This window comes from Leopardus geoffroyi, chromosome D4 (genome assembly GCF_018350155.1).
Source record: "Leopardus geoffroyi isolate Oge1 chromosome D4, O.geoffroyi_Oge1_pat1.0, whole genome shotgun sequence".
NCBI lineage: Eukaryota > Metazoa > Chordata > Mammalia > Carnivora > Felidae > Leopardus > Leopardus geoffroyi.
This window is the reverse complement of record NC_059342.1, coordinates 67,734,392-67,761,974: the sequence shown is the minus strand read 5'-3', so window position 1 is coordinate 67,761,974 and position 27,583 is coordinate 67,734,392. Positions and strand designations below refer to the sequence as shown.

Below are 27,583 nucleotides of genomic sequence, written 5' to 3'. Positions count from 1 at the left end.
GCTCCATCTCACAAACCATGAGATCATGACCTGAGCCGGGATCAAGAGTTGAAAGCTTAACTGACTAAGCCACCCAGACACCCCTATCCTCATTCTTTTTTTTTTTTTATTTTTTTTTTAACGTTTATTTATTTTTGAAACAGAGAGAGACAGAGCATGAACGGGGGAGGGGCAGAGAGAGAGGGAGACACAGAATCGGAAGCAGGCTCTAGGCTCTGAGCCATCAGCCCAGAGCCTGACGCGGGGCTCGAACCCACGGACAGCAAGATCGTGACCTGAGCTTAAGTCGGACGCTTAACCGACTGAGCCACCCAGGTGCCTCATATCCTCATTATTTCTAAGATAAATTCTTTCTTTTCCATCTCAAATAGCTATTCAAGTTTGTATCCTCATTACTTTTCACCTATAACACTTAGACAATTCGTCTATGGTTTCCTTGTGTCCAATCATGCCTTCCATAACCCATACTGTAGGATGACTTTCCTAAAAATGCAGATTAGATAATGCCACTTCCCTGATTTAACTATTCAGTAGTTCCTCATTTCCTACAGATAACATCCACCATACCCTTCACGATCTAGGCCTCTAACAGAATCCACCACCCCCCAATTCTAACTTAGCACTTTGTCATTCAACAACACTAAGTGCTTATAACTCTTACACAATGATATTTCTCTAATTTGATTCTGTACTTATACTGAATTCTCTGCTAAAATGCTTCTCCTCAACTCTTGTCTTTGCCTAATCATGTTGAAGCTTCTAATTCCAAATTCTGTATTACTTTCCTTAGGATGGATTACCAGTATTTCCAATATTCTTTGTATTTTCATATACCTTATACACATTTCCACTAAAATGGATATGGTCAAGATTACCAATGAACTCTATCTTGTTAAATTCAGTGATCAATTATTTATTATCATTTTCCTTAAACTCTGCAGCCTTTGAAAAAGATAAGCACTTCTCCTGAAATAGCTTGTCTTGGCTTCTGAAATATCAGTCTTTTGTTTTTTTTTTTTCTTACAAACTGGTTGATGCATCTTGGTTTCTTTTGTAGGTTATTCTGCCACTGCTTCTAGTATAACTAGAATGCCTCAGAGTTCAATTATCAGCTCTTTTTTCTTCTATATCTATTTCTCTTTTTTTTAATGTTTATATATTTTTGAGAGAGAAAGACAGAGCATGAGCAGGGGAGGGGTAGAGAGAGAGGGAGACACAGAATCTAAAGCAGGCTCCAGGCTTTGAGCTGTCAACACAGAGCCAAATGCGGGGCTCGAACTCATGAACTGTGAGATCATAACCTAAGCCAAAGTCAGATGCTCAACTGACTGAGCCACCCAGGTGACTGCTTTTCTTCTATAACTATTTCTGAGTAGTATCCTTCACAATATTTAAATACCAAGTATGAGTGAAAAATCTCACATCTGTATCTGTATCTGTGTTGACGTTTCCCCTGAGCTTTAGACCTGGATATATTACTACCATCTCAAATTTAACAGGTTCCTAAAGTACTCTTTATTCATAATCTCCTTTCCGCCTTAGTCTTGCCTATTTAAGTTAATGGCAACACCATCCACCATTAGTTCAGCTCCAAACGTAGGGGCCATCTTTGGATGTTCCATTTCTCTTATTCTTTCTCCAAGTAGATCTTAAATCTGACCACTGCACATTATCTCCACTGCCACACACCAGCTCTAGATGCCATCTTCTTTCACTTGCAATGGTCTCCTAACTGTCTCCCTATTTCCACCTTGGCCCCTCTCATCCATCCTCTGCCCTGAATAAAATAAAATTAAATCATGCATTAGGTTGTATTAAATCCTTCCATATACCTCCAATAGCTTCCAATTGCACTCAGAAAAAAAATAAAATTCATTAGGGGTGCCTGGATGGCTCGGTTAAGCTTCTGATGTCAGCTCTGGTCATGCTTTCATAGTTCATGAGAACAAGCCCCACATCAGGCTCTGTGCTGACAGTTAAGAGCCTGGAGCCTGCTTTGGATTCTGTGTCTCCCTCTCTCTCTGTTCCTCCCCTGCTCACACTCTCTTTGTCTCTCTCTCAAAAATAAATAAAAATTTTAAAAATTAAAAAAAAAAAAGCAAACTCATTAACCATGACCTATAAAACTCCAGTGATCTGGCCCCTGCCTCTCTCCTCAGCCTCATTTCATTCCATCAGTTCCTTCACTTGTTAAGACTGAACTTCATTAGATTTCTCTCTATTCCTTTTCCCTCTCTTTCCATATCTGCCTGCCTCAAGTGATTTTTGTGTTCCTTCTTTCTGGCATGTTTTTCCTGCTTATCACTGTACTTCTGTCATAACCACTCTTTCTAAAATACATCAGCCTTTCACTCCTTCACTCCAATTATCACCATCCCTCCTTTTTTTGTCTATTTAACACCACTCTGAAATAATCATATCTAATCACATTCCTGTATTTCCTTATTTCCTTCTTGTCAGACCTACATGAGCAAGACTCCTATGTGTGTCTGGTAACTGCTGTATCCCCAATGACTAATACAGCCTGCAATATTTGAGGCATATATGTTTTCCCCTCTGCCCTATCCCACAAGAGACTGTGAACTTCTTGAAGCTACCCTAATGATTTCTAGCACAATGACTGGCTCACAAGTGTTGCTAAAATAATATTTGTTGAACACCTACCATTTGCCATATATGCTACATACATTATTAAATGAATAAATAAATGAATGAATAAATTAATGAACTAGTGAATGAATTAACATACCAACATAATTAAACTTATGCTAGCAACACTGGCTTAGCATTTTCATTTGTTCCTTGGAGGAAAAAAAATGAAGGTTTATACTAGCACTATGTTATATATGGCATATTTTATGTAAGTATGCCCCAAGTCATCTGTGAATTAGCTTTATATAGTTTTCACTCCATGGTGGGGATTCAATCATGTTCAATTAATCCCTTTGTTAATCTGCTCTAACACTGAGTTAGAAAACCTTTGCTGGCACAGGAGCAGAGAGATATCTGGTCTGGGCGATTTGAGTCTTGCCTTGGTTACTCTAGTATCCAGAGGTGAGCAACCAGATAAATATCCTCCTTATAGACAGCTGGGCTAAGTCCACGACTGCCAGGGGTGTCATGTCTTACAATTCTACTGAAGTTATCCTTTTATGAGTCCAATGAGACAATCATATTTTTGTTATTTATTTTCCTCTGGTTGGTGCTCTTTAGTCTAAAGGCCAACTATACATAACCACTGTGGTGGTTCCACACCCATCAGAGAGGTTATCCAAGGAGATATAATTTGGAGAAAAAGAAAGAATTTGGCATCTAGGCCCATCTCTTGGATAGGGAAAAGCAGTGGAAACATATTGGAAACATTGCCAGGAAAACCCCATTTTCCATAATCAACAAGTTGACCAAGAGTTTGGCTTGGGTTTACTAGAGCACTCTAATTTCACAAGAATTTGCTTCCTAATTAGTCTGAAGAGGAAGAAAGAGAGTTGTTTTCAGAGTCCCTGGCAAGTCTTTAGTCTACACCATGCCTCCTTATGAACTGGAGTGAAGTGATTTCATCATTTTGTGGAATTTGCCCAAGTGGAAAAAGGCAGGGCTGAAAGGGGGAAGCCTACATGTGTGGATGTGAGCAAGTTGCTAATTAGCGGATCCTTCAGTAGTCTTCTATTCCCACTGGAGGCAATCCCATTCTTCCAGTTCCAGTTCTAAAAGCCTTGGAGTTACTCTTGGCTCCTCTCTTTCTCTTATACTCCTCATTCCATCCATCTGCAAATGCTGTCAGGTCCACCTTTCAAATATACCACAAATCCAACCACTTCTCACTTAGAAAGCTACCACTGAAGTCTATGTCACTGCCCTGTCTTACTTGGACTACTGCGAAAGCTTTATTTGGAATATCTTTTTATTTTTTTAATTATTACTATTATTATTTTTAATTTTAGAGAGAGATGGAGAGTGTGAGCAGTGGGGAGGGGCAGAGGGAGAGAGGGAGAGACAGAATCCCAAGCAGGCTCCAGGCTCAACACAGAGCCTGATGTGCTGGGATAATCATGAGCCGAAATCAAGAGTCAGATGCTCAACTGACTAAGCCACCCAGGCACCCCATTATTGCAAAAGCGTTATACACATTTTCTATGCTCTTAGCAGCCAGAGTTACCTTTTCCAAACATAAGTCAGATCATGTCACTCTTCTTACAACCCTCCAGTGGCTTGCATCCCACTCAGAATAAAGGCCAACATCTTTACAATTGTCTATGAGGCTCTACATAATCAGGCCCCTATAATCTCTTTGACCTCATGTCTTACTGGTCTCTTGTTCATTCACTCTACTACTGCCACTCTGCCCCCTTGTTGTCTTTCAAATACACCAGCCATACTCCTACCTCAGGGCTTTTGCACTTGCTATTCATTTCTGCCTGAAACACTCTTCCCCAGATGTCAGCCAGCATCACTCCCTTATCTCCTTTATGTCTTTACTCAATGTCTCTGCCTCAGTGAGACCCTTCCTATTAGATCTAGACAAACCCCAACTACCCTACGAACTCTCCACATCTTCTATGTTTCACTTCTCTCCACAGCACTTCCTTCCATCTGAATATGTATTTTATTTATTGCTTATATCTCCCAAGAGAATGTTAATTTCCACCAAGCCATGGGTTTTGTCTGTTTTGTTTGATCCTGTACCCTTACCACCTAGAAAACCTGAAACAGAAGAGGTACCCAATATCGGCTTATTGAAAAAATAAACCCTCTGAGGATTGATGGAATAATGTACATAGCATATATGGCAAATGGTAGGTGTTCAACAAATAGTAATTTGCATCCTCACTCCCTCTTATATTGATTACAATATAGTGTCTGTGATAGTTAACTGTTTGGAATGACATATCAGTATGGAAATATAAGCAGTTCCCAAAGGAATTTGTCTAATTCATAGATGGGTGATTCATATGGCATTATTTATAGAATCAAAGGGCATACAAAACATAGCTGGATATATCCTTTAGTCAAAATAATTAAACATGTGATGACTATATATAATCCAATCTTCATGAGTGTAGAAGTAGCAAATAGTAATCTAAAAGTTCGAATATCTAGGCTTGACTACATGATAGGGGAAAACTTATGGGTAAATCCCCCCTTACATGTAACATGGAAAATACTCGGGTTCAAATTACAACCTATCCCTAATTAGCCATGTTTTCTGGTCAGGAAATTTTAGACTTTCAGAGCCTCAGCTTTTTTTCATCTAGAAAATGGGGATATAATATTCCCCTCCAGCTGTTTTGGGGATTACAGAAATAGCACATGTGAAAAAATGTATTTCAGAGTTTAGCTGTTGGAATAGAACAAAAGTTAATTTCCACTAATAAAAAGTCTGGTCCTGACCCTGTTTTTCCTTCAGCTGTAGACAATAACTAAAGAGAAGTTATGGTCACTTGGAAGAGAACCTGCCCTGTGTGTATGCATGTTGTACCCTCCCTCTATAGTAAAAATAGCTGCTACAAGTTGAAAGCTTACTCTTGGCCAGATGCTGATTCTCTTAATACGTTTAACAACCATGGGAAGTACATACAGTTATCATTGTCTAGATGCAGAAACCAAGTGCCAGAATGATTAAGTCCCTTGACTAATATCACACAGCTAGTAATTGGCTGAGGCTGTCTCCCGACACCGTGCCCTGAGCTGTGTCCACTATATTATACAATGCTCAGTGGGAGACCTAGAACCATTCAGAAGCCTCACATGCCTGCTCTGTCCATCATTCGGTTTATTTCCCTCACTAGAGTGTAAGTACCAGCAAGTAGCATCTCTGAATGATTCTTCTCTGTACTCAGAGCACCTGGCATGGGGCATAGCACATAGTAAGTGTTTGGGAATTGTGTGCTGATTGAATGGGCATGGCCTGAATTATTCATCAGCAGACAGGGGTTACTGAGTCCCCAGAATAGGTTCAGGACAAGCCTCTTCAAGGTGCACCCGAGCAATTGGACCATCTGGAGCTCTAGCTAATCTGAAAAACCTTCTTGACATTGTCTGGGGTCCATCTAATATGAACTCTGTTCTGTCCCCTCAACCAGTTGAGCACTTACAGCTCAGGGCCAGGCCCTTAACCTAAGATCATTGCATAGATGATCACATCCCTGGTAAACCCAATAAACTCTCTAAATGTGAAAGAACCTAGTTTACTTCAGGGTCTGGACATGTGGTTTATATATGACAGCAGTGATTATGAACAACAATAACCATAAAATCTAGCATCCATGTCAAAGTGCCTTCACATCCATCTCTTCCAATTCTTACAATAACTTCTGAAGGTAGTTCTGATTCACCTCCTTTCAAGTTTGAGTGTACTAGGGCTAAGAAAGAGTAAGTGTCTTGCCAAAGAACACAGATGAAAACAGTGGCTTTGCTTATTTGGAGCCTGCTCTGGACCATATGCTCTGCTGAGCATATCACTTGCACTATCTCTTTTAATCTTCACAAAGGCCTTATGACGTAGGTAATATTACGTCTCATATATTTCATACGAGAAAAGTGAAGCTTAAATTTCCCAAAGTTGCACAACTGCTAAGATACGAAGCCTAGATTAACACTCAGGCCAGGACTTGCCCTTTTGTCCACTCTGCTATGCTGCACAGTGTAATGCAGTAAGTGACCAAAGAAAGGAAAGATGCCACCTGTCACATTCTGACTTTACAAGCAACAAATGCTTGGAAATCCATGGATTAATCTATGGATAATAGATAACAAATCTATTATCTATTATTAATCTAGTCTATTAATCCACAGATTAATTAAGTACTACACGCTTTGATTTTTTTTCTTCTTAGTGGAGTCTTCTATTTGAAAATTTCTTGAATACCACCTGGACTTTAGTAACTGGGTGGAATTTTTATAAGTAACTTTTCTTAACATAAATGGCTAATTTCACCCTCCTCTAACTCATCTTATCTCATGAGAAACTCACCTTTCTAAATGTAGTTTTCATTATGTCACTTTCTAGTGCAAGACAATGAATGGGCCCTCATTCCCTGCTATACGAAATCTAACTTCCTAACCTGGCCTTTACCTAACCACCTTAGCAAACTACCAACTTGTTTCTGACACATTTTTTCTTTATCAGTAAGCTCCTCTTTTCCCCAGGAAGTCTTCTCTCACTGTCCCTGATATATGCATCTCTCTCTACTTCAAACCTGGGGTTCTCAGGGACCATCGGCATTAAAAAGCAAAAGTTTTGGCAATCCAGAAATTGTTTTTTGCCAAGTATGGAATTTGAAGAAACAGTGGCTTTATAGTCTCATGACCATTTCAGAAAATAAAGAAAAAGATTAAAGAAAAAAAACTAAAGGAAAAATAACAGAATCAAAATTAAAAAGTTAAACTCAACACCCAAAAAGCAAATAACCCAGTGAAGAAATGGGCAAAAGACATGAATAGACACTTTTCCAAAGAAGACATCCAGATGGCTAACAGACACATGAAAAAATGTTCAACATCACTTATCATCAGGGAAATACAAATCAAAACCATGAGATACCACCTCATACCTGTCAGAATGGTTAAAATTAACAATACAAGAAACAGCAGGTGTTGGTGAGAATGCAGAGAAAGGGGAAACCTCTTGCACTGTTGGTGGGAATGCAAACTGGTGCAGCCACTCTGGAGACTTCTTCAAAAAACTGAAAATAGAGGGGCGCCTGGGTGGCGCAGTCGGTTAAGCGTCCGACTTCAGCCAGGTCACGATCTCGTGGTCCGTGAGTTCGAGCCCCGCGTCGGGCTCTGGGCTGATGGCTCAGAGCCTGGAGCCTGTTTCCGATTCTGTGTCTCCCTCTCTCTCTGCCCCTCCCCCGTTCATGCTCTGTTTCTCTCTGTCCCAAAAATAAATAAATGTTGAAAAAAAAAATTAAAAAAAAAACTGAAAATAGAACAGAAAATAGAACTACCCTATGATCCAGTGATTGCAAAATTAGGTATTTACACAAAGGATACAAAAATACGGATTTGAAGGGGTACGTGTTTATAGCAGCATTATCAACAATAGCTAAACTATGGGGAGAGTCCAAATGTCCCTTGGCTGATGAACAGATAAAGAAGATGTGGTATATACATGCAATGGAATATTACTCAGCCATCAAAAAGAATGAAATCTTGCCATTTGCAATGACATGGATGGAGCTAGAATGTATTATGTTAAGCAAAGTAAGTCAATCAGAGAAAGACTAAAACCATACGATTTCACTAATATGTGGAATTTAAGAAACAAAACAGATAAAACATATGGGAAGTGGGGGAAAGAGGAGAGAGGGAAACATACTACAAGAGACCCTTCACAATAAAGAACAAACTGAAGGCTGATGGAGGGAGGTGGGTGGGGGATGGACTAGATGGGCGATGGGTATTAAGGAGGGCACCTGTGATGAGCACTGGGTGTTGAATGTAAGTGATGAATCACTGAATTCTATTCCTGAAACTGATATTGCACTGTATGTTAACTAAATAAAATTTAAATTAAAGTCACAAGGAAAGATAGCTGGATACATATTATATATATACATACACGCACATATATGTATATATAATGACATATAACGGAAATTAAATATAGTATAATAATCAGATTATATATGTTTTATAACATACACATACACCTGTGTACTGGTGTTAAAGTACTGTCCTTCGTTTTATTCCATTTTCAATGGTTTGATGAATATTTCATCAGTGATCAACATCTGCCAGAACATAAGGATTTGGTCTTCTACTTCACTTATATTCAGAATCAAGAGCATACTGAATACATCTTGTATTATTTCTTAAGTTTTCTGTCCTCTCTTTTTAGCTAAATAAGCTCCTTGAGAGCAGAGACCACATCTTGTGATTCCTCTGCATTCCCCACAGGACTTAACTAGGCCAGGACCACTCAGAGGAGAGAGTACAATATATGTGAGTTTATATATAATCAAGACAATCTGAAATATTGCAGGCAATGCATTTTGGGGGCCAATTACCTCTTGGGTGAAATAAGAACAACCCAATTCACCCAATATTAGCTCTCTGGAATGCAGCCCTCCAGCCTGACCTTTTAGTGACCTCCAGCTTCACAGATCACCTGAAACCTCCTTCACTTATCTCCCTGGTAAATCATTTCACTCACTGCTTCCACCACCCTCTCAGGGAAAGCAGGAGAGATTGTCCTAAAAGAGACACATCAAAGCAAGAAAATAGTTTAACCTCAGTAATCAGTTTGTGTTGTCTGTCAGAGCCAGCAGGTAGATTTTCTAGCAAGCCTACAGTCTGTGTCTCCGCATAGTGGGAAAGACATTTAGAGAAAGAATAAAACACCACATAAGGTTCACTGCAATGTGTGGAAACCCACAAAATATTCTCACCCAATTAAAGATTTAATGAGGCCATCTTGGAAAAGCAGTTGTCTTTAGCTGTAGTTAGTATTTTCCCCTCATCAAAGCCTTTATTTAGGGATCGGAATGCCTGGAAACATCTTGACCACTCACCCTTTCCTTGTCTTCTTTGTGCTCTGATATTAAATATTTGGTTAATGGGCCATGTCTCACAGGGCTCTCCTCCTCAATTATTGCCCCTCCCTCCTCCTTGCTGACCATCCAGTATCTCCAGAGCCCTTAGCAAACATTATCTGATTTAACCTTCACAACAGCTCAGTGAGATAGGTTTTCTCACCCTCAAGTTACAGATAAGTAAAGTGAGCCCCAGAGAAGTAACTTGCTCAATGCAACACAGCAACGATGTAGAGTTGGGATTCAAACCCTAGCCTGTCTGACTCCAAATGGTCTGCTCTTTTTATCCAGTCCGCCATATTGTACTGGGTGGCTAGTTATTTTCCAGATACATAGAAGATTCTCATCTGAAAATGAAACATGCAAAATAAGCCTATATCATTTATCTGACAGCCAGTGTAAAGCCAAGAGAGATTAGTGGACCTGCCAGTTAAAAATGCTCCATGAGAATCAGTTGTCTTTAAAATCGGCTCACACAGGGATTGGTTAAGACTGATTAGGAAGCTAAATTACACACAGCAATAAAGCAATTCAGTTATGGTTTGAGTTAAGACAGATCTAGGTTGGTCTTTATTCTATCAACCTCAGAGGACAGTGGTTATTCCAATTAAAAGGAAGACTATGGGGGGGGGAGGGGGGGAGCACACAGCTCAGCACCTGACCCATGGCTAGAACTTAATACATATTCATTTAATCTTATTGACATTCATTTACAGTCCCTCACACAGAAGTGCATATATTTGGCCCATTCTATATTTTATTTTATTTATTTTACTGTTTCTTTTTGAGAGAGACAGAGACAGAGTGTGACTGGGTTGGGGCAGAGAGAGAGGGAGGCACAGAATCCGAGCAGGCTCCAGGCTCTGAGCTGTGAGCACAGAGCCCGATGTGGGACTCGAACTCACGAGCTGTGAGATTATGACCCGAGCCGAAGTCGGATGCTCAACCGACTGAGCCACCCAGGCACCCCTGGCCCATTCTATATTTTAGATGCCATGTTGACACCACATTGATTCCTGTAAAATAACAGCTATTTGATTGTCTGGAAAGGTAGAAACTCTTAAGAAACCAGGACAAGCTTGCATCCATGGTAGAGTCATGAGAGGGTCCAGAAAGTTACAGAAGTGCAGTAGAAATGGTCTGTTACAATTGCCCTCCATCAAGTATTTTTTCCCAGTATAGAGTGAGTCAGGATGCAGCCTCTGAACAGAGAAGAAACAGGTCTACCTAGGATTTATGGTTCGGCGTTCTCGCATCTTTTAGAGCGCAAACTGACTCACACATGAATTCTTTGTTTCTATTAAGAGGCCTGAATCTGTCAGATAATGAGATTTGAAATGTCTCATTGTACCCCATGAAACTCATGAAGGACAGCATCATTCCCAAAGATGAGTGCCTTGTGTGAGGAAATAAGCTGGGAATGTAGAAACTCAGTCAGTAGAAACAGTCTCAATGGTAGAGCTTAAGTATATAGCTCCTGGGTCTTTTTTTTTTTTAACACCATTTCTTCCTGTTACTTCTGTGAGAGAACACCATCCATGACCAGGTGGCATGACATTTACTGATTCTGCCAAATCACCGATAGAATTGCCTCCTTCAAAATGAGAAGCAACATGGTCCAGGAAGAAGAATTAAAGGAGTATTGATGAGAGAAAAGTTTCTACTGCTAAGAGATGAGGGAGAATGGCTGGGAATGGCAAAAAGCAAAGGGGGAAGCTTGGGGCTTAAAAAAGCAAGTCACAACTCAATTCTCCAATGCTTGTATGACTTTGGGCAAATGACTTGAACTCTCTGGGCTCAGCCTTGGAATCCCATTCTATAAAAATGAATAAGATAATACATATGATAAAACATTTATGTGAGCTATTATCCATGTATTTTTTAAATTTTTTTAACGTTTATTTATTTTTGAGACAGAGACAGAGCATGAATGGGGGAGGGTCAGAGAGACAGGGAGACACAGAATCTGAAACAGGCTCCAGGCTCTGAGGTGTCAGCACAGACTCTGATGCGGGGCTCGAACTCACGGACTGTGAGATCATGACCTGAGTCGAAGTCAGACGCTCAACCGACTAAGCCACCCAGGAGCCCCATCCATATATTTTAAAATATAATAAAAATTCAGCAACTCAAACATATCAACTTCTTTGACCTAAGTACACTGCTATTTCAAAACACAGAGTTTATGGCAAGGATCTGCAATATTAGCAGAAAACAGTTGTTTTGCCTCAGAAGCTTCTGGTTAAAAAATAGTTGGAAGGGAGCAGGTGGCATAATCTAACAGTATATTGGCAGACCAGTTTAGAAGATAATACTCAGCTACAGTTAACAATACTGTATTGTATATTCAGAAGTTGCTACGGGGCACCTGGGTGGCTCAGTCAGTTAAGCGTCTGACTTCGGCTCAGGTCATGATCTCACACTTTGTGGCTTCGAGCCCCGCGTTGGGCTCTGTGCTGACAGCTCAGAACCTGGAGCCTCCTTCGGATTCTGTGTCTCCCTCTCTCTCTGCCCCTCCCTTGTTCACGCTCTGTCTCTGTCTCAAAAATAAATAAACATTAAAAAAAAGTTGCTAGGCAAGTAGAGTTTAAAAGATCTCATCACAAAAATAAAATCTGTAACTATGTGAGGTGATGGATGTTAACTAAATTTTTGTGGTGATTTGACAATATACACATATATCAAATCATTATATAACAATATAATGTTATATGTCAATTATATATTTCAATAAAAATGAAAAAAATGTAATACTCAGAGTTCCCTCCATGATTGGTTTGCTTCTATTATGATGAGGGGAGGAAATGTTATGTGTGATGTATATTTATACTAGAAGACAGCAAACGAGAGGGTGGCGTTTCACAATATATGCAATTGATTTCCTGTGGTATCTTATTTTGTGTTCTCTCACACTCTGACAGTAACAAATACTTTTTTGTTTGTTTGCTTGTTTTCTCATCCCTCTGGAACAACAGAATATTATACTGGCATGTTAAAGTGGGACCTCATGTTGTGGGGGTGCTGACATGCTTGTACTCTTAAAAGTGCTAATTATCATGGGTGTAAAATTCTAACCAAATAGCTTTACTATATTTCTAGGGCATATTTATAGAAATGCTTCTGGTAGCAGGCAAGAGTAGATGACAGCAATTAATACATCAATGTAGAAGTTCTTCTTACATGTTCACATTACTGTAATGCTAAAGCAAAGTATAAAATGATCGATCCCCCAATTCTATTCATCCCCAGCAAAAAAAAAAAAAAACAACAGATTTTACATGAGTGGGAGAGCTTTGCTGTGAACCCTGAGGATGCCTACCCAGGAGGTTACCTGCTAGGGTACTTTGTAGCTTTCAAAAGATTTTCTCTAATCACCTTATTTGATCTTCACCACAATTTGGAAAGAAAAGTAGTTCCATTTAAAGGGATGGAAACAGAGTCACAGGGAAGTTGCCATTTTGTAACCTTCATCCAGGCAAGTGGCCTTCCCAGGACTAGCTTTCTGATTCCATGCCACCCCATCCCCAACACTGGAAGTCCAGAGGAAACAAAATATCCCTTGGTTGCTTCTATAAGATTCAGGGACTGCTCTGTTGGGTAATTACGTAGCAAACACAGATGAAGCGCTTCCTGGTTATCATGTTTAGGAAAGAAGAGATAGGTTATGGAACAACTTCCTTAAAAAATGTGTACAAGTTCTCAAGAACTATAGGGAATCATAAATCTACACCCCAATCCAAATTTTCCGATACTGCTGGCAAGAATTTTATGACAAAGTTGCTATTCTCTTAGTTTTAATTTTTTCCCCAAATTCTTCAAATCATAGAGTTCTAGACAAAAAAAAAAATTCAAATTTTAGAAGAGAGGATGGCATTAAATACAGACTCATGCATCATGTGGGTTTGCAATGAATTTGAACAAAATTAATTTAAATAATGTTTATGGTGGTGTTTGAGTGGATAGAAATTTAATGTTTTGCTTGGAGCTATCTTTTTAAGTTAGAAGGGGAAAAAAGAAAGCAAACAGAGTACAGAGAGAAATGGTTTAATAAGCCCTAAAACTAATAATGAAACTCAAGCCCAGCACCTCTCACCATTAAAGAGGCTAAGTAACAAATTTGATATAATGGCTGAAAATTATTATAAATTGAGTCTACTAGAGATAAAATTGTGAGATTCTCAACACGTGCCTCTGTTCTTCTAAGATAGCTGCAAGACCCACTCTGGACCATGTAACTGGGTGGGACATCACTGCCCAATGGAGAGGCCAAGACACAAGACACATTGATAGACATGTAAATTAGACACTTCTACAACCAGGATGGTTCTTAAACACCAGGAAACTCAGTTCTCATATTTTAGAGAAGAAAAATACAAGACCTACAGTGGATAAGTGCCATGCTCAATGCCCGTCAGCTCCTAAGGAGCAGAGATGGAACCAGAACCTGGACATTCAGATTCCCAGTGAATACCTTGAACACTAGACCATGCATCATATTTTTCTTTTTACAAGTATCTCCATTCTTAAAGTCTTATAGGATGAGTATGAGTATGTATTGCTTTCATAATCAGAAAAAAATTTAATGGGGGAAAGCTACTCTATAGGACACACAGAGAAGGTGGGTACCTTAGGTTGTAGAGCGTTGAGAAAGGAGATGCGTTTGGGCTGGGGGGAGTATAGATGGGGAAAGGTGTTGATAGAGATGGCATTTAAGGTGCAAGAAAAGTAGAGTGGACTGAGTGGTGGGAACATAGCGCAGCAAAGACAATAAGACCAGAGTATATAGAATGGATTATGGACCTTTTCGGAAGAGTGTGGACTGGTGGTCTCTGAGGAATGACGCATTCCCCTTTGTCTGGTATTCACTACTTTGTCTGGTGGATGTTTAATATTCTGAAAGGAAGGGAGGGAGGGAGGGTGGGACACTGGGAAGGAGGAAGAGAGGGAGAAAGCAAATGGAAAAAACATGAGGATAAGGGAAGATGAAACCACACTGTGGACATTTTGCACTGTCAACTCTTGGAATTTGGACTTAATTTATGAAATTATATGAAGTCACTGAAGGCTTTTGATCAGAGAAGCCACTTGATTTCAATTATATTTTAGAAAGAGCATTATGGCAGCAATAAAAAAAGATGAATTAGAAGATGGAAAGACTGGAAATACAGAAGTTTGAGATTTCCTGAACTCCACATACTGTTGTTTCTTATCTCTTTAATCTTGATATTTTGGTTAAAGTTTCCAGTGCTGAATCAGTAAACTATTTTGACCAGAGGTGCCCAAAATATATCTTCAATTGCTTTTTAGAAAATGTTTTATAAGTCTTGAGTTTGCAAAATGTATTAGAATTAGCTTAATTGATCATATTCAAATCTGAATCAAAATTGTGGGTTGAAAAGCTACAGTTTATTTTAACACAAAAGCTAAAATAAAAATATCAAATTGTAAATACAATTAAAATCTCAGTCTTTATGATAAAACAACCCTGAAATATTTTAAAAGCTTTCATTATACTATTATTAAAATATAGAGTTCATGTAATTAAAAAAACCTATGCTTGAAAGACTTCCTGAAAAGAATTCTAAAAAACAATATTTTCCAACCAAACTAGTGAATGTGAAGAACTAACAGCAGATAAGTTCTCACTCCAGCCAGTGACCTGTATTCTTGCTCTCCCATCTTTCAGGATACCATAGTTCTCATGGAATGAGGTCTTCAGAGACAAAATCCTCAAAAAGCCAACCATACAAATGACCAATGGAGTGTGGAATTACATAATTTCTAGTCTCTGCTTCAGTTAACAAGAGGGGAAATGGTGTGCAATATGTAGAGATGAAACCCCAGGCTCTTGGAGGCTAGGCTGTAAAGCTCTAAAGTGGAGGAGAAGAATAAGGGATGGCCTGAATTGGGGATGGTAAATAAGGTAGAGCAAAATCTCATGAAATAATTAAGTAACAGAAAAGGAATGAGCAGACAAAAGCAAACCAGTGAGAGACAGATCTATAGAAATTACCAAATCAACCATGTGGCCTTTAGAATGGAGGGATCATTCATGTGTTGCAAAAGATTAAGAGAATCTGCAAGAGCCTTGAAACCTTACTTCACTGGAAAGAGAATTCAAAGCTGCACAGTAATTCAACCAGCACACCAATAAATATCCGGAGACACTACCAGTTCAAAGATGCTCTCTGCCTAGAGTCGAGTGCATTTGGAAAAAATGGTTTAGGATTCTTTAGGAATATGATACATAATAGCAGCCCTATAAAAATAAAAAAGCAAGTGGAGGGTGAAAGACGGGGAAAGACACACCTGAACTAACACAAGTCATGGGAGCAGAAATTGTCCAGTGTAATTAATGATGGTTTCATACCATCCTTCTGAACTCTTCAATTAGTCAATTCTTCAAAACTATCAGAAAAGTTTTGCATATGGCGTTCTTCACCCTAGAGGAATAATCTGTTACAGGATATTTCTCATCTCCTTGCCTTTTTTTAAGTTCAGTTTTCTCCTACTTGGCATTAGAATTTTATTGAGAAAGTCTGCTCCATGCATCATTACGCCACAGAAGCAAGGGCACTGTTCACCTCAGAATCACACATGTTCTTTCCTTGTGCCGGAGCTGGACTCCCAGAACTTCCCAAGAGAGGTTAGTCATGCACCAAGTTTTACCTCAACCACTAGGAGATACAACCAAAATGGGATAAAGAGAAAAATACACACATACATACATGGACAGAGAAGTAGCATAAAAATCCACTTGTGAAACTAAAGGACTTTGAGTCTTCTTGTTTTAAGGATTCTGGAAGTATCTCTTGAGGAAAAAACCCATTCAAACTCATCTGCAAAGGCAAGTGGCTCATTATTCTGTGACAACGAATAGAATCAGTGAGGCTGGAGATCAGACTGAGGAAAAAGAAGGTACATTCCTACTGCCAGAAGTAGGCAAGCGATAACTCAGCAAAACAAAACCAAAAAAGAAAGAAAAAGAAAAAATAACAAGAAACCATCATGGCTACAACTAGAAAAGTCCACCCATGATGACACAGCTGCAGAGAAGAAATCAAATGATGTGAATAAAAAGTTTAGTCAAGATGATGTTGAATGAGCAATGAGATTGGATGGAAAAGGATTTAAAGTTTGAAGGTTAAGAAAAGCCAGGAATCTCCTAAACAATTTTTGTTTGTGGTCAAGGGCATTGCTATGTGTGGTAAAAATAAGGCTTCCCCTCAAGTTTCTCTCAGAGCGGTCGACTCCGTAGAATACATGGGGTGCAAACTCATCATTACAATGACCTTACTCTGGGAGCAGATGGGGCGTGGTGAAAGGTGCAGAGGGCAAGGATTCCATCTTGAGTTTTCTCCCCAACCCACTCAGTTCAGTCCAACAAGCAGAGACATGCCACATTTGGGAAATGCACCGAGGTTAAATAGCCTGCTGCCATCTGTCCCCGATTAGGAACAATTGTTAGGGTGGAGCAACACTGAAAGCATTTCCCCAGGCTGGGCAGTGAATCCACCCCTCTCATGTGTCTGATAGCTACTCTCCTGTCTGGGTCAATGTCCTCACTCAAGGTCCTTTTCTACTGACATTCTTAAAGGAAGGACTCCACCACCCCAGAGGTGGCAATAAAACAGGAGAGAAACCAGGAGTCCTGCTAATGGGGGATAAAGGTAGTTTTTCCAAAGACATTTAGACTATGAACAAAAAGGCCACCCACTCATACACCCTTCCAGGCATTCAGTACTAGGTTGATGACTCATGTGACAATTCAGACAGGAGGCAGTTTGTAGCCTCAGAACAGAGCCCATGAGCAACCAGCTGATTGTTCCTCTCTCCTTCTGAAATGGCCTTCTTGCACACTTCCCCCTATAGCCCAATATTACCAATCCTTCAGAGCCAAGCTCAAGTGCTACTTCCTGCAGGAAGCCATCCTAGCTTTATGCAGCTGGGTGATATTTCTCTCTCCTCTTCCCTCCTGTGATCTATCCTTCTGCAACCTGTACAGCATCTTCATTAAACCCAGGAGTGTTTAAAGCTTGGATCTGGAGCCACACTGTGTGGGCTTATAACCTTGCCCACATGTTGCAGTTTTATTATTTGTAAAAGGGGATAATATAGAATCTACATTGCTGGGCTATTGTGAGGACAAAGTGAAGTTCCCTTTGTGAAGTGCCTAGAACAGGTAAGAGCTACATAGGTGCTTATACTTTCAATTACTATTACTAGTGGTATAAACCTCTACTAGATTATACTAGTAGAGTATACCAGTAGTATAAACCTCTAGCAGACAGTTGCTCCTTGAGGTATTTGTCTTTCTGTTCCATGCCGAGTATTGCATAGCACTTAGAACATGGGGACACGAGTAAATAATGAATATAATGGGCATCCTTTTTTTTTTTTTTTTTTAGATGTTTGTATTGTAAGGGTTAAAGTCTTTAGCAGCAGGTGGGGGGCAGTGCAGGTAAGACCTGGCAATGGGGAATGATAGAACTATTTTCTAGACTGGCCTCGGCCAAAGCAGCCAGGAGTTCAAGGAATAGATGTAAATGAATTGGCCAGATTCAGACAAATGTCAATATCAAGGGAGTTTACCCATTAGAAAGAGTAGCACTGAGAAGCCCCTATAAAAAGATAGATTCGATGTAAGACAGAGCTAAGCTATCTTGGACCTATATATTTAAGGTCAACACAACAGTATAAGCATGGTTTCTAGGGCCCAGGTAGCCAATACTATCCAGAGCAAGGTGACAAAGTAGACTGAGGTTTTGTGGCCAGAAAGATACGGATTAAAACCCTATCTCCACATGTGGCTAGTTATGTGACCTTGGGCCAGTATGTAAGCTCATCTGTAAAATGGGAATAATCACATCTAACATTTAGGATTGGTGGAAGGATTAACACTAAATAGCCAGTTGAACGCTGGACCCATAGCAGAAGCTCAACAATTGCAATTTACTTTTGTTATTATTATGCTTGGTGAGCTAGAGAACAGCCCGTGAGCTTAAGATGCAATTCCAAGTCTGGTGGGCCTGGAACAACCTGGGATGACGCCGGATGGGCCAAGGATGGGCTCAGTGACTGGAGCTGGCATGGGTAGAGAAGGCAGAGGCTTCATTCAGCCCTTCCATCTTAACATTTTTGCATACAAATTGACCATACAAATATTCTTTGATCCATTCCCCATGGATAGCTCCACCTTCATTACTGGAATCACCCAACCAGAAAGCATAATCCTGTGGGGCTTCCTTTGAAGGTAAATTAAGCTGGAGGCTAGGGCAAGGATAGGAGAGAACAAGGAAAGCCCATAAAAGAGTACAGAGATATTTGGGGGGATGAGAGAACACTTGAGTTGAAGTGATAGAATTCCACAACAGCTTGCTGAAAAATGAGAAAATCTTGCAATATGCTTTGCCAAACAGCTGCTTTGATTGATTTTTTAAAAGCCTGAACCGACCAAGTTGTCCAGTTGTCAGAATTGTGTATCTGAAGCCACAGACTTGTGTTTCTCTAAGAAATAAGGGATAGCTTGAAGCAAGCACTTCTAATAGACCAAAGAATGGCATGAGGAATTCTAAGAGGAAAGATGGAGGAAATGAAAATAAACAGGTTTTCGAAAGCTGCTTCTATATGTATTACTGGAGGAACCCCAAGTCATTTACAAGGAGGGACCCCAAAGAACACATAAGAATTACAAGTATTTTTCTGGCAATCAGACTGCACAGAGTTGGGGCTCTTTAGAGATTTTCAGAGTAAGTAATTTAAGATATTATTCATTTGTTCTAGGTTGTAGTAGTTGAAGGGTTTCTGGGCTTTCTTCTCTACCTTTTCTTCTAAGACATGGGGTCATGATAGAAATTAGCTGAAGACAAAAAGAACAGTCCATTGCTGCCTCCTGTTTTTTTTTAAGTTACTGTAAGTCTTCACCTGTACATTAAAATACACCCTCATTTTGAACCAGTTGCCAAGAACTGAAACAGAAAAGGGAGGCCTAGGAGGGAGGGCAAACCTTTAGGGGACAGAAGGTCAACAGACGGCCGTCGACCAAATTAGAGCTGTCTCTTCATTCATCTGCCAGACCCTGAGGCCTTCACATGCTCTAACTTCATATGACTGCATATGACTGCAAGGACAATTTAAAAATATATAAATTTTACTTTTATTAAAGCAATTCATGTTCATGTTTTAAAAATCAAATACTCCTACGAGGTCTGTAATAAAAAACTATATTCCCCTGGCCCACCCCACAGTCTGGCCCCAGGCAACAATCTGAAACTCTTTAGTTGTTTCTACTGGTATCTATCTCCACATCTTTAATAATATACTTATAGTGTTCTTTTTCTTGATTTATCTTTTGAAGATATTATTTATTAATTTCCTGGCATTTTAGTTGATGATTTAGCTCCTTTCTATCACCCCACTTCTTCCATCCTCACAATGGAGATACTGCTTCAGCTTTCTATTTGGGGATAACTAATCACCCCAAAATTAGTGGCTTAAGGAAAGAATGATTTATTTCTTGTTGTGCTTCTCTGCATTTGCTGAATCGTTCTTCTGCTGGTCTTACTGGCTTCATTCGTGTGTTGCATTCAGCTGGTGGCCCGGCTGGGAGCTGGAGTCAGTCGGGGCTTCCAATCAAAGCTTTTAGTTCTCCTCCCCATGGCTCACTCGGACTTGCTGAGAGCATGTCAGCCTTAAGGCAGCATGCCAAGAGGAAGCACTCCAAAATCTTGTGAATGGAAGCTACAAGGTCTGTTAAAGTCCAGCCTCAAAAGGCTCCAGCATCACTTCTACCACACGGTATTGGGGAACACAAGTGACAGGGAAAGCCTACCTACACTCTAGGGGAGAAGAGGTCATTTCTACCTCTTGATGCAAAGGCTCACTGCCAAAGGCATCCATGCCTGACTGGCTTAGTTGGTGGAGCATGTGACTCTTGATCTTGGTGCTGTGAGTTTGAGCCCCATGTTGGTATAGAGATTACTTAAAAATAAAATCTTTTAGGGGTGCCTGGGTGGCTCAGTCAGTTGAGTATCCGACTTGGGCCCAGGTCAGTCTCATGGTTCATGGGTTGGAGCCCCACATTGGGTTTTGAGCTGACAGTGAGGAGCCTGCTTTGGATTCTGTGTCTCCCTCTCTCTCTGTCCCTCCCCTGCTTGTGCTCCCTCTCTCAAAAATAAACAAACATCTTAAAAAATCTTAATAAATAAATAAATAAATAAATAAATAAATAAATAAAATCTTTAAAAAAAATTTTTAATGTTTATTTATTTTTGAGAGAGACAAACAGACAGAGAGACAGAGTGCAAGTGGGAGAAGGGCAGAGAGAGACAAAAACATAGAATCTGAAGTAGGCTCCAGGCTCTGAACTGTCAGCACAGAGCCCAAAGCGGGGCTCTAACTCACGAGCTGTGAGATCACGACCTGAGCCGAATTCGGAAGCCTAACCAACTGAGCCACTCAGACGCCCCAAAATCTTTTCTACTTATTTTATTATTATTATTTTATTTTTCATTTATTTATTTTTTCAATATAATTTATAGTCAAACTGGCTTACGTACAACACCCCCCAAAATCTTTTTTTTAAAAAAAGCATGCAGAATGGGTGACATTTGGAAATAATTTACCACTGCTATATCTTGAATTCATTTAATCAATATCAGCATTTAAGTTATTATTTAAATATTATACGTGGCACTGCCAAGTTCAACACTTATAGTTCCATTTTTGCAGAACGTATTTATTCTTCCTAGAGTTAATGATTACCCTGTTGTTTGTTTGCTTTCGGCGTAAGTAGCCTTTAATGTACCTATCCTTAGGTTTTCCATCAGATCAGTCGGATGTGTACTTTCCAAATGAGTCAGACTGCGAGGAGAACTTCTTTCCCAGAGGTCTCTCTCCTCCATTCTCCTGCTGCAGGGTGAACTGACTCCTCCCTAGATGTACCATACAGCTGTCATCTTGTGACTCTGCTTCACCACTTTTCCTCAATGCTACTTCCTTTTTTTTTTTTTTCCCCTCCAAACTCCTTTATTTTGCACATCTCCAAGAGCTTGCTAATAAAGGTAGGGGAGGAATAAACATTTTGAGCCCTTCTTTCCAAAACATTTTTAATCTCAAAATAAGAAATCTCCAGGGACATCAGGGACACAAAATTGAAGTTATGACTTTACAGCACCAAGTTTTCATAATGTTAAAAAAAGGGTGGGGACAATTTCGTGAGGTCAGTGTAACTGCATAGGAAGCTCTCTAATGAGTGTAGTTTTAAAGTATATGTATAAAAGACATAAACAATGAAGGTGACCAACTGGCCATAAAATAATAATTAAATTTATATGATTCCTGGAATAAGCGTGAAGGACAACCAAAAGGGCTTAGTTTTGTAAGATCCAAGAAGGAAGTATTAGAACTAATGGCAAAAAAATTATATGAAAATATATAATGATACAATTTTAAAAATTTAATAATTTATTTATTTTGAGAGAGAGAGAGAGAGAGAGAGAGAGAGAGAAAGAGAAAGCACAAGCAGGGGAAGGGCAGGGAGAGAGGGAGATACAGAATCTGAAGTAGGCTTGAGGCTCTGAGCTGTCAGCACAGAGCCCAACAGCAGGCCTCGAACCGACGAACCATGAGATCATGACCTGAGCCAAAGTTGGTCCCTCAACTGACTGACCCACACAGGTGCCCTAATAATGACAAAATTTTTAATGAAAACTGAACTTCAGAATCCATATTTTGTTACTATGTTAAAAAGGAGAATATTTCCAGTTCTGAAAAGGGCAGAAAAACGGATTTCTGAAGACACTACCACTGTTCACTGATAGCTTGTTTTCTCCTTCTAGATACACTGGAAGGGTATAATTCCCCACTCTTTACAGTTTGGCTTAGCCATGTGATTTTCTTTGGACATGACATGTTGTCAGATTTAATATGTATCATTTTGAGTTTGAAAGAGTTAATTGTCTGTGCATGACTTTCCAACATGATCTTTCAGTCATTGCAATCATGCAAACCCATTTTATATGTAAGTGCAAAACTGAAATCACCAATGTTATTTGTTACTGCAGCATAACCTAGCCTAATTCAACTAAAACAAGAAAATCGAAGTCAAAAACAGGTGAAGTGGTCACAGAACATAATAGGTGTTTCCTTGTCTAGAAAAGTTATATTTTAGGCACTGTATATGCTCATTAAAAACATAATCTTTGCACTCAGAGGCCTGGCTTTGAATCCTGACTATACTATTTAGTCAAATGGGTGACGTTGGGCAAATAATTAGCTCTTTTATTCTTGGCTTCCTGATTTAAAATTTTCAGATATTCATGGATACTTCATAGATTTGGAGGAAATTAAATGAGATAAGGTAGGTTAGATGTCTATGCAGTGTTCATACATTGCAACTTTTCAATAAATGCTTGTTGTGGTTAAGAGAATTTCCCAAATGTATCATTAAAATTCTGCCAGAAATTTTGTAAGAAGTGAGATAGAAAATACTATATTGCTTCACTAAAAGGAGTGTGTTGTAAAAATATGTAATGTGCTTAATGTCTACCCCAGGTAGTTTTCTAGGACAAATGATAAGATTTAATATTTGTGAACTCTCTCTCTTTTTTTTTTAATGTTTATTTTTGAGAGAGAGAGAGAGAGAGAGAGACAGACAGAGTGTGAGCTGGGGAGGGGCAGAGAGGGAGACAGAATTCAAAGCAGGCTCCAGGTTCTAAGTTGTCAGCACAGAGCCTGATGTGGGGTTCGAACCCACGAACCAGGAGATCATGACCTGAGCCAAAGCTGGACTAAAGCTGGACTAAACCAACTGAGCCACCCAGGCGCCCCTAATATTTGTGAACTCTTAAGAGAGGAAAGAAATAATATGCTCATAAGACACAAGATATACCTTAAACTTTACTTTTTGTAAAATGATATTATCAGAATTTGGGAGAAAATGACCAGAATGGGGGAAAACCATAGATATAGTGTAACTAATCATACCAAAACATTTCACAATGTCTCCCTTTAGTAATTGTAGATAAAAGTGTAGAAGCAAGGATATCTTAATTATACAGGCTAGTGGATTTGTAACTGAAAAGACCAATACTATTGTATGTTAATGGAGGCATGACACAGAGCTCTGTCTTGGCCCTATATTGTTCACTCCATTCATTCATTCAAAAGTCATTTATTGAACACCTACTATGTAACAGGTATTGTAGTAGGTACTGGGGGTTTAGTAAGGAAAAAAACCCAAACACTTGTTCATTTTTAAAACTGATGACTTAGATGAAGGAATAGAATGTTGAGCCAAATCTTCTTTAAGTAAAGGGGCCAGAGAGTAAATGCATTGAAAAGAATGATCCAAATTCAAAGTAATAGATTATAGCAGTAGATTGACTGGAACATTTAGTTGTGTTTGTCTAGAGAAGTTATTTAATCTCTGTGAGACTCAACTTCCTGGAAGATAAAATGGAGACAATGATATTTGCTGTTTGACTTGTTTTCAGTTTTAAAGATAATGTATGTAAAGAATATAGCACAGTGCTTGGAATATACTAGATGCTCCAAATGCAATAGTTTTTTATTACTGGGGGATTCATTTTACCACAAAGGGTCATTTTTCATGCATGCAAGGATTCTCAGAATGTATGAGAAGGCCAAGACAGGTAAGGTGAATGGTTCAAGGTTAAATAATGAGAAACTGACTGGATCAGAACTTATATTCATTGTTCCCTATTTCTGATTAAAATGTTAACATTCTATCTGGTAGTGACCAATATTTTATATTGAACCTCTTGTCATACAGAATGCAGTTTTTTTTTTTTTTTTAAAGAAATACCCTTCTTTTTTTTTTTAACGTTTATTTATTTTTGGGACAGAGAGAGACAGAGCATGAACAGGGGAGGGGCAGAGAGAGAGGGAGACACAGAATCGGAAACAGGCTCCAGGCTCTGAGCCATCAGCCCAGAGCCCGACGCGGGGCTCGAACTCACGGACCGCAAGATCGTGACCTGGCTGAAGTCGGACGCTTAACCGACTGCGCCACCCAGGCGCCCCCAGAATGCAGTTTTTAAACAACTTCAAGGTATAATAACGTGATGGTACAGGGAAAACTTTTGGAGCTCAGAGAAGAAGTCCTTTACATTCACATAGGAATTTTGGTTTCTGTCATTTTAGACTAATTAAAATCACTGTGAACCGATATTATTTTTTTTAACATGGTGACACTTCTTTCATCAAATAATTCAGAAAGTCCTTCTCTGTAAGCGAATATAGGTTAGATGAAGAAGAGAAGTTGGTACAGCACGCACAGCCTTTCTCTTGGCAATCAAAAGGGTGAATAGGCTGGATGAAGTGAAATAAAATAAGACTGAGCATTTGCTCTGTGGTAAGTAATAGAAACAGAATCTCAGATGATCCTCATAGCAGCCCAATGATGAAAGTATTTAGTGTCCTCATTTCTACAGTGAGGAAATAGGCTCAGAGGGGTTAAGTGACTTTTCAAGTCACACAATTGGTAAATACCAAAAGGGAGACTCAAAGCCAGGTCTTTGTGATTCAGTTTCCCATGCTCCTTCTCCTCCACCACATTGCATCTGGCAATGCTTTTCTGTCTATGATGAGCCACAGGGTCCTTAGCATTACCTCAAAACTAACTGCTTACTTAGGTATGTCATACTTGGCAAATTCCCACTCCCCAGAGAACAGAATTCTTCTTCTTTTTTAATTATGTCAGTGTAACAACAGTGCAAAGTTTAAGAAATAGATTTTTAACCACTAAAATCTTACCACCTTAACGATACTATTTTAATTGTGTTTAGGTTCATTCATACCTTTATTTAATTTTATTTTCTTATGGTGATGACCATAAGCCACCAAGTGTAGCTGCCAGAGTGCAAAGAAGCTCTCAGTTTTTGGGTCACATACACCCACAAGCTGAGTCCATGCAACCAATGACAGGAAAGGATACTTCTAAAACAACCGACTCTGGAGAAAGCATGACACCACACACCTTTAAGTAACTGTAATCATACTTTACATATAACTTTGTGTCATTTATTTATTCACTCATTAAATACATATTTACTGAGTGACTGCTACAGTCGAAGCACCATTCTAGGAGCAAGAACTATAGCAAACAACCACAAAGTCCCTGATCTCATTGAGATTACGTGCGCTGAAGGAGACAGATAACAAACATAAAAAAGTAAAATATAGTGCATGTGACAAGGTAAGCCCTAAAGAGAAGTTGGGGAAACAGGCAAAGCGGGTAGACATTTGGGTGAGGATTACAAGTAGAGTTGAAATTTTAGCTAAATTCTGGGAAACATTTTGCGGAAAAGTTAACCACTAAGTAAAGACCTGAAGGAAGGGAGAGTGGGAGCTGTGGTTATCTGTGGTGTGGCAGGCAGAATTCTAGGATGACCCCATAACCCTATTTGCCCCTTCGTTTGATTTCCATGATTACATTAAGTTACCTGGCAAAAGGGATTTGCAGACATTAACCTTAAGATAGGGAGATTATACATGTGGACCTAACCTAATCACACGAGCCCCATAAAAGCAGAGAGTTTTCCTTCAATTGGTAGCAAAAGAGAAAGTCGGATTTAAATTGTGAGAAGAACATAGCACAAGGGAGGTTCTCCAACACTGAGATGGAAGGAGCCACAGGGAAGAATCTGGGGAAAGCTTCTGAAAGATGAGAGTGAAGCCCAGCCCACAGCCAGCAAGAATATGGCAACCTCTGTCCTACAACTGCCAAGAACTGAATTCTGCCAACAACTTGAATAAGCCTGGAAGCATATTCTTCCCAGAGTCCCCAGATAAGAGTCCAGCTGGACTTCATTCTGATTTCGGCATGTATGGAGCCAACTGAGCCACGTATAGACAAGTGAAGACACAAAAGTAAGGGCATTGTTACATGCTTGTATACCTAATGATAATGATATTTTCATCAGCCACACAATATTCTCACGTGCACCACAATTGACATAGACCTTCCTTTCTGATTAGTTCTGTTGTTCAAGTCTTTTTCTTACTAGATGCTGCTGCAATAAACACCTTCATACATACAGCATTTTCCCTTAGTTTGCAAATTTGTCATTCCAAAGATTATTGTTTTATAATAATATATGGGCCCCAATTTTCCTGGACCCTTGCAAGCATTGAGTATTACGATTATTTTTAGTTTTCCTATCTTAATAAGTAAAAGAGTAGCAACAATTAGAAATCTTTTCTATGAATACTTACAAGAATGAAGATTTCTCCCAATTTGTTTCTTCATAGCACTTCTGTTCACAGATTTTTGAAAGAAGTAGTATTGCCTATTGAGTTACTAGCAGGGAAAGCAATCAGTTGAAAGAAATTTCAGACTTGATTTGGATCATAACTTCTTCTTCTTTAGTCTCCTAGTGTTTGGGGTTCTTCACCTAGGAAATGAACACGGAGTCTGGCATCATATCCAAACAATATTTATAAAGCATTTATAGAAGTGCCTCCTTGCAGTTCTTCCTATTAACCTACATCTATATATTTTATTTTAAAACAAAATAAGTGTTGCATAGTGTAAAGAAATCTACTGGATCACTTCAACTCTTTGTGGCTTAGTTTCTGCATCAATATAATGAGAAACTTGAAATAATGTTTTGGTCAATTCCTGCATACTGTAAGTGTCTATCATCTTATATAATAGCTATCTACCAAGTCAGCAAGGGATCTGGTAAATGCTATCCTTAGGCACAGATACAATGGGTCTACATATGACCCCCAAATTATTTGTTTCTGACCAACTCCATCGGAAACCCCCTTTTATAGTTCTCTATTCCATCTTGTTCTTTTCTGTCATCTCTTCAAATAGTTGTACGTTAGCTTCTACTTTTAAGACAGAAAGTCAAACCCGGGTGTCTTCTTCTCCACCCAAAATACCATTGACCAAACAAGTATAGACATTCAAAATGTATGGGGCGCCTGGGTGGCGCAGTCGGTTAAGCGTCCGACTTCAGCCAGGTCACGATCTCGCGGTCCGTGAGTTCGAGCCCCGCGTCGGGCTCTGGGCTGATGGC

The 27,583-nt window shown here is 39.4% G+C and overlaps 1 long non-coding RNA gene across 1 annotated transcript in view; it reads right to left on the bottom strand.

Annotated features, from left to right (window-relative positions):
- LOC123592886 overlaps positions 1–26,949 on the bottom strand; it is a 285,088-nt gene extending 258,139 nt beyond the window's left edge. The window contains exon 1 of the long non-coding RNA XR_006709991.1: positions 26,772–26,949. This is a non-coding gene — a long non-coding RNA (uncharacterized LOC123592886). The remainder of the gene's footprint in view (positions 1–26,771) is intronic.
- Between the last annotated feature and the right edge of the window lie 634 nt (positions 26,950–27,583).